This window comes from Arctopsyche grandis, chromosome 2 (genome assembly GCF_051622035.1).
Source record: "Arctopsyche grandis isolate Sample6627 chromosome 2, ASM5162203v2, whole genome shotgun sequence".
Lineage (NCBI taxonomy): Eukaryota > Metazoa > Arthropoda > Insecta > Trichoptera > Hydropsychidae > Arctopsyche > Arctopsyche grandis.
Genome location: NC_135356.1, coordinates 22,306,633 through 22,315,692, shown reverse-complemented (window position 1 = coordinate 22,315,692; position 9,060 = coordinate 22,306,633).

Below are 9,060 nucleotides of genomic sequence, written 5' to 3'. Positions count from 1 at the left end.
TCCTAATTTGAATGTGATGTGTGAGTGGTATCTTAATCTACTCACTTCCATTTGGGCCTCGCAGGGATGTTTTATATCTGTAGCTTGTTCTTATTTATTGGAACAGGCTGCAGGAGCATGACATTCCTGTATTTGTATTTTTTATTATTTTAATTTTAATTACTATAAAGTTTTTTCATTACTATAATTGCTATTGTTTTTTTTATGATTATGTATACATGTATTATTGTCTATGTATAAACATATGTTTATATTTATTTTTCTTTCTCTCTTTTCTTTTATAATGTATGTATGTGTATTTGTGTATAAGTGTAAGTATTTGTGTATATATGGATGGTGTACATATATGTTTATATAATTGTCTTTGGCCAGGAAGGCGCATTGGGTTTACCTGTTAGGCCTTCTTGGTTTAAATTAAATAAAAAATAAAAAATAAAAATAAATAATACATTCCATTCTTTGTTGTTTTTTTTTATAATTTGTAATTATTATTTTTATTATTATTAGGTTTTTGTGTATATACATATATGTTTTGTTTTTGTTATGTGTAATTTCTTTAGTTATTATTTTGTTTATTTGCTTTTCTGTTATATTTTTGACCATTGTGGCGCATTAGGAATTAAACCTGTAATGCTACAATGGTCCAAACTTTAAATAAATAAATAAAATTGATGTATTTGATTATTTTTTTTATTTTTAACACTTGTCATTTATCTATACTAAAACGTCTTTGCTTCGACTACATATGTTATCAAATTTAATTACGATATTAACTTAAAGAATGGATGTCTTGTAAACAAAAGATCGGAAATCGAATCGATTGACCGGCTCTACAAAAACGAATACCGAAATAAAAGAGCCACTTTGTTGATACTTTTAGATAATAAAAGAAAGTTGTTTTCTTTTCATTACGTCTATCAAATAATTACATTAACATTAAACTATCAATTTTTGACACAATAATAAAGATTAATAATAAAATACGTATATTTAAAAACAATAATGAAATAGTCGTCATTTCAAAAATTATATCGACAGCAATATGTATTTCGATGATTATTTATATAAATTTACAACAAACAAAGTACAAAAATGTAATTTATAAATAAAAAAAATACCAAATACGCGATACGAAGGAAAACAATTGTATCCTATATTGTACAACCACAGCGTATTATATTACAAAGCTTCTGAATGATATCATAAATTTATTATAAGACGATTACGGATTTTCAAAAAGCCAAAGACCGCATTTATCTTATAAATAGATGAAATGTTTGTGTTATGAAAAATTGAAACAAAACATAAAAATGTTATATTTTCAATGATGAAATCGGCCTAGTATTGACTCAAACCCGAAGCAGTCAGCTTTATGTACATATGTATGTATGTCTGTAACTCAACTTCCGGTCTATTTTACTTATATTATTTACTGGAAAGTACATGGGACATTCCGGATTTCCCAAGAGACGATGAAAGCGATTGCTCTGCTGCTCAGACAATATTTTCAATTAAACACACCGTATCCACGTGTGCTCACTTGGGCGTCTACGGAGACGTAAAGTGAATTGGAGGCTTTCATTTGTGGACCGATCTGTACGTTTAATTTATACGCTTCAAAGAAAATTCTTTTTTTTTACGTCTTATTACAATTGTAATAAAGCGGAGTGAAAAAAAAAATAGCATCGGTCGCTTTGTTCTTATCTGAGATTGTTGAAAAGGGTTTTCACCGCTCACTAAATTAGACTTAATTTTAAATAGTCAGTTTTGGAAATAAATAAAATTTGCTTTAATTGCAAAATTAAATGATGGTAGTTTAGATGATTATTTTGCAGTTTTTGTCCATTAAATGTGAATTTTTTTTACAAATAATACAGATACATTATTCAGAAATCAACTCGACCTCATTAAAATTTGATATTTTTGATAACTTTAAATATGTAAAAATATCGATTCGTAGTGACACTACATGTAAAACATATATTTAAAAAACAATGTCCAATGTCGACGCTTCAAATATGTTGATAAGATTAATAGCACTATATAATTTATAATTTTCAGTTCCAAAAACACTATTTCAGAATCGCGGAAAAGCAGAATAAATGTATTACAGGCCAGAATAAATGTATTGTTAAACATTGTTTAACGCAAAACATTTTATTTAATGTTTAAATATTGTTATTTAATTTCTTGCGAAATATTTTTCACAATGAAGAAAAGTAGACTTATGCCATTTTCAAATATAACGGCTCATATGTAGATATCAATTGATATGATTTCAGTTTAAAAGAGGAACTTTCGACTTTGAAAAAGTATTTAAATATAAATTTGATCTTTGTTTTACATGGGTTTTGGATACTCGACTTGAAATTGAGCTAAAGAAAGAGTACAAGAGTGAAATCTCACAAATGAGATTTCTCAGGGGATTTGTGAGGGAAACGAAGAGGAACACAATAAGAAACGTAATCACACAAAAATCCCTTTGAATTGAGAAGTCACCCGTCTTCATCGAGTCCCTTCAATTAAGCTGGCTGGGGCAACTACTCCGAATGAGTCAAATAATACACATTTTTATCGCAAACTTGATTCGGACTTCATATTTGCCAATTAGTGAAGATGTTTTGAACAAAAACTGTAATTTTAATAAATTCATTGATGATTAAACTCCTCTAGCTTGATGTTGGAGACATTAGCTTACTTGAATATTAGTATGTCGGTAAGATATCAAATCGATCTATGTACATAAAGAGTGGAAGTGGTTCAAAATCAGATCACAAATTTTTGACGGGCAGCAATTTCACGGAACTAACAGTGTGAAGCAATAAAAAAGTTGAAAAAATGATCATCATTGTATGGAACGATCGTCATGCACCAAAGGTTATTTTTCGGCAAGCTTTCGCGCGGTGTTGCGCGTCACTTTCGGTCCGCAAACGCGTATTAATGTGCGGTGCAAACTCGTCTCGCTAAGTACGTTAGCAACTAAGCCGTTACGTATAATTATGCCCGGGGCTAATCTAATTTCTCGCTGCGAAATCATTGTCGCAGCTTTCATTATCTCGCTGACTATTTGTCACACGACTTGGTGCCCGAGATCGGATGGACGGGGAAGGGATGCTGAGGGATTGAGGGGAGGTCCCCTGTGGAGCCTGCGCCCCCTGGGGGCTCCCTTTCCCGACACGCACGAATCGAATTAACAGTTGTCAAGTAAATCCTATTATTATATATGGACGTAGTACGTACATAGGTGGTAAGCATTTCCAGAATTGTATATGTATTTCACATACACACACACAATATGAATATTAAACATAATTCTCAAAATATATAAAATATAATACAAGTTATTCTATAATAAGCAATATAACATGGAAATAATTTTAAAAAATGATTTAGATACGTGTAAAAAGAGCCAATCGTTCACTTTGTTCTTTAAATATCCCAATTGTGAACTTTTGCATTTTATCAAGAACCCATTCGAGCAATTATTTCGTCTATTTAAAAGCTATAATACATATGTACACTACCCGATCATTATCATTTCAACTTCTTTAATCGATTTATGTACTATTTTGATTGTACGGTAATATTTTTAACTACGTGTTTTGATCTTTAGTTAAAAATAATTTTTGTGTTATGAAAATTAATAAGAATTGATTTTGAGCTGTTTCCCCTATTATGTTAATATATTAGCATTGAAATAATATAATGCTATACTAACAAGAAAAATAATGTGTAAAATAGATATTGATCATTGGATCAGTAACAATAAAAAGTATGTAAAAAAGTTTTGCTTTCTTCCGCATTTATACCGACAAGATAACGTTCCATACTTATACATATATAGGAACATATATGAATGCATTGAAATGAATAAAATTCAGTGCTTAATCATTATCAAATGATTTTATTTCAAAGGTTTAAAGCACTGATTATTTATTGCACAAATAGCGCCAATATAAAAATATTATTTTTACTTTCAGTTTATGTAGAAAACTGATAAAATGTATTAAAAATATAAACAAAAAATTGAAGTAAACGGTTCTCATTATCGATAATTGACTGTAAAATTACAAAAGTTTTAGTTTGAAGCCAAAGAATATTAAAAAATGTATCAATTATATTAAACATACATATTTATAATATGCATGATAACAAACATGCTTTAAAATTTTGAAAAAATTCCAAATATCATCAATATAAAATTAATTCAAAGTGGTAAATAAAAGCATATTTCCTCTTCGATTTCATTATAAAACTTTTTTTATTTAGTGTATATTTGTACATATGTTACAGTCGAAATGTATTTTCAGTTGCAATATATGCTGGTGTTTTAGGTCATTTATATTCGAATACAATTCAATTAGTAAATTATATTTCTACACGCGCAAATACATTTTCAACAATGTGCACCAGTTGTAATATAACTGTTGAGTTTTGACAGCTGTGATGTTTTTACGAATGCGTTTGAATTCAATAATGAGTTAATATTTGTTAAGTATTAGGTAGAGTAAGTAGAGTAAGTAGAGTAAGAAAAAGTAGGTAGAGTAAGAAAAAGAAAGACAGCGGGGGGTGTCTTTCACAGGGGTGTACTAATGTATAACGCCCTCCCTGAGTGCATCAGGTCTTCTAAGACCATGGATGCATTCTTGCGAGGAGCAAAGAGACACCTCTGTGAGGGACAGTACATATAAGTTAAATATATAATTTTAGATATAAGTTATTGAAATGTATTTTTTTGTAAATTAGCTAATAGCTATTATTATATATAAAATAAATCTAAAATAAAATTACAAATAAAGTTAATGAGTACCGTACAATGACAACTTTAAGAATTTGTTCAAAACAGAAATGTGACTTTTAAACTCAATTTACTAGTCGAGTAACGTTTTCACGAAAACCTAACCTCTCCATCTGACCTGGTATCAACTTATAGTTGAACAGTATTTTAAATTGTAATTTATTTTGACCAGTTGGAATGAAATTCACAATATGAGTCAACTTACGTGGGTTAGACGTAATATATTCCAACTAGTCAAAATTATATACAATTGGAAGATTCACTTCAACTGTAACATACATATATGTATATATTATTATTATTTTTATTAAAAATAATAAAATTTGCGATTGTCGTTCACACCAACTTGAAATATTTTAAACTTCAATATTATATGGCAAATTTGTATTATGTGAGCTGACTATCTGCATATTTATAGATACAAAGTACAGTGTATATACGTACACAGAGCGTACAACTGAAACGCCCCTACTACGAAAGAAGCTCCCCCTAACGAGCTCAACACTATTACTAAAGTGTATGTAAAGTTGGATTATAACTTTCAATCTAATCTACATACATACACGCTCTGTGTGATATAACAGCTTAAGTATAATATAATATTATATAATAGTATATTATATATGTAGGTATATTAAAGTCAGTCAGACTTTTTTAGGTCTGTAAAGTCAGACTTTTTTTTGGTTTTTTACCTACCAAGTCGACATTGGGTGACCTGTACGCATATTTGTACGTACTGGGGAGGGTTTAGCTGTGAATTGGTATACGGGCCCCTCACGTTAGTAGCGTCCATCTATCCGAAAGTCTCAAGTTATCCCATAAAAACGATTCAAACTCGTTTCGAACGGTCATAACTGCCGTTTTCGGATGAAATATCGTCGGCGGCCGCTCAAAGTAACCAATTAAAACTCGCAAACAAATTAGCGATGTCGTGAATCAGGGACATTCGAACGGTTTGCTTTTCACGGCAGGACATGGATGTGATTTTTTTTTTTTAATTTAAACAGTAAAATCCAACCGGGTTAAGTTGAAAACTTGAATTGTATCAACGTTATATATTTATTTAAAAAAAATCATTACAATATTGAGCTACATGTATTACTTGCGTCGAATCGTCGAGTCAAAATTGTCACAATATCACGTTTCCAAAAATGGTTATATGCACATTGCAACACTTTCCTAAGTACTCGTAATTATGACGTCATGCGTGAATATTTCCACATTTTTTTATGATTGTTCTTGATAAGTTTCGGCGACATGTCCTACTGCATAATATGAATAGATCGTATTGGCTGTTGCTGTAACATATTCGTCACATACACATTACGGAACACATGAATATGTCCATATCATCATCATCATCTACAGCCATTCGCCATACACTGCTGGATGAAGGTCTCCCCAACATGCTTCCATTCGTCTCTTTTTTGCGCTCTGATCCATCTAACTCCACAGATTTTCCTAATTTCATCTTCCCCGCGGTCTTCCTTTTACCCTTTTGTATTCTCTCAGGTATCATTCTAGCATTTCTTTTGTCCACCTTTCTTCCATTCTTCTAGTTACGTAGCCCACCTATTTTCATTTAAAGCTCTTCCTTCTATCCACTATATCCACAACCCTTGTCATACTTCTCAACAACGTATTCCCTTTCTTGTCTTTCCTTGTTATGCCAAGCATACAACGTTCCACACATATTTAAGTGCATTGGACTTTGTGCAGCAACTTGGCGTTCAATGCCCAAGTTTCACATCCATACGTCAACACTGGCAAAACACATTTTGGCAAAGTGGCATTTTGATTTAAAAACCGCATTCATTCATACAAATGCACTCAATCCTAATTTTATACGTTTTTTTATTTCTTCTTCTTTACTACCGGACATATCAATTATATAGAATGTACTAAATAATATTTTTCGTCGTGCCTTTTTCGAGCAGTTGCCAACTTGAGCTGTGCTGTTATAAACGAACCTTTAGCTGTAATTTTAAATCACACACCGATCTTTTCTCAAAACTACAAATTGAAATTTCAATGCGAAAAATACCTCGAAAAATATGCTATGTGTTTAATTTAACATTTTTTAATGTAAAAAATAAATTGTACTTTGCTTCAAACACGGCGAAACTCGATTATTGCGAGACCCAAGGGACGGAAAACATTTTCTCGTAATATAAGAAATGAGTTAAATCTACCTCGAATTTTCTTTTTAAAGCAATTAATATCCACATTTAACTAATCAAATTAAGCTTGTATAAACCAAATACCATGTAAAATATATATTTCGAATAAACACAAACTTCATAGTAATTTCGAAATTCAGCGAAAAATATTATTTGACTTTGGCAGTGTTTTTTTTTTTAATATTATTTGTGATCACAAGTGTCCGCGAATTGGGGCATGGAACGTCCGCAATTCGCACAACGAACTAATAATGCAAATTGGCATCGAATTTGAAACTCAACAACTCTGCGAACAAGTCGAATCGAATCAAGACGCACCAAACTCGATTTCGCCGATTCGAAATTATTAAGCGACAATTGTTTTGTTGACAATTTGCCGAATTATTGTTCCGGTATTCGCGCAAATTGTCGACAGTTGCGCAAACAGACTACCGAACGGTGAAGTAGCCTCTTCAAACACATACCCACGTGTTCTCGATTGTATTCGAACTGAAGTGGCGTGGCTATTGATACTATTAGAACAATAATCGACTTGAAAATATTTTTAACCAGTTTAATTTGTATAAAAATGTTGTTTTATCTGAAACATGTGTGCTCTTCAAGAAAAAAATTAAGTATAATTCTTGTATCAACGGTCAAAAATGTTGTGACCACGAATCTTTCCATACCCCTGAACGTATCAAGCTGAAAATTTATATTTGTATTACTTATGTACTAATTTAAAACTGATAAGGTTTTGGCCAGAATTCGTAAGCCGGAAGTAGTAATTTTTTTAAAAAAATATTTCATTATTTTATTTCGAACTTTTAAATTACTTTTATCTGCTTTATATTTAATATGTATAATATTTATAGTGATTTTAAGCAATAAAAAAAATTGAACAAAATCCAACAACCGGGAGTAGAACTTTTACCTTGTGTAAGTTTCTCTACATTTGCGCTCAATTTATATCAAAAATGCTCTCATGTACATAAAAATGAGTATGTATTTTTGGTTATCGAATTTTTTTTAATACTTCTTATATTCCTCAATTACAAAGACAAAGTCGTGGGTTGGTTACATCCGAATTATTTTTTTATACTTTTTATATTCAAATATATAGTAATTAATTAATGAATGATGGTTTTTTATTTATTTAACGCCTACTGTGTACCAGGAAATAAAAGTGAACAATATTTATTGCTGGCTAAACGATGTTTCTGCCGGTATACAATTTACACAAATATGTTTCCAATACATACACAAGGTATTAATATATAATTAAAAGACCTACATATACTAAAGTACAAAAATTTGACCACAGTTGCCACTTTGGGGCAACCTGTCATTGCACCTATGGTAGAAATGTGTGTATAATAAAAAAATATGTATATGTAATTCAGAATATACGTTAGATTTTATATTTTATTTAAAAATAAAAAGAGCTATATTATGAGACACGTTTGAAAGTCTGGCGATATATAATATAAATGGCCAAATTTTTCGGGCAAACCTTTTGTATTTAGAATACAGAATCGTTGAAAGGTTTAGATCTGCTGAGTTGAACGATAAGCCATTCAAGTTGATGTGCGCAAATAAATTTATTTGATGTTAAATGAAATTGTGAAGAAATCTATGACGCGCGTCAAAATCTGTGAAAGCATTGTAGACGGCAACGTTCAACATTCGCGACTTCTTGCTGCTTCTCTTCGTTTTCTTATTTTTCATTTTTTTTTCGGAAAGAAAGAAGTCGACAGACGCGGGATGTCAACTCCCTTTGTGCCCCGTTTCTCCTTTATTCCCGGCGACGAAAGACTTTCCCCAGACTTGACAATTGCCATTTTTCTTTCGCGTTTTTCTTCCACTCGGAGTCTGAATTTGTTTTCGCGCGGCTACAACCGCGTCGAATTAATCGACATCCAACTAAAGTAACAATCGTAGATTCGATCCTAGATTTGGACGTTCGGCAAATTATAATTTCTAGATTTATCATAGACACAGACGGACCGAGGGGAAAAGTATTCATTCTCGACACGTATCGGCTTCTCCAAGTGTTGAACAAGTAACCACTTTGAAAACGTGCCTCGTATTGCTCTCGACCTA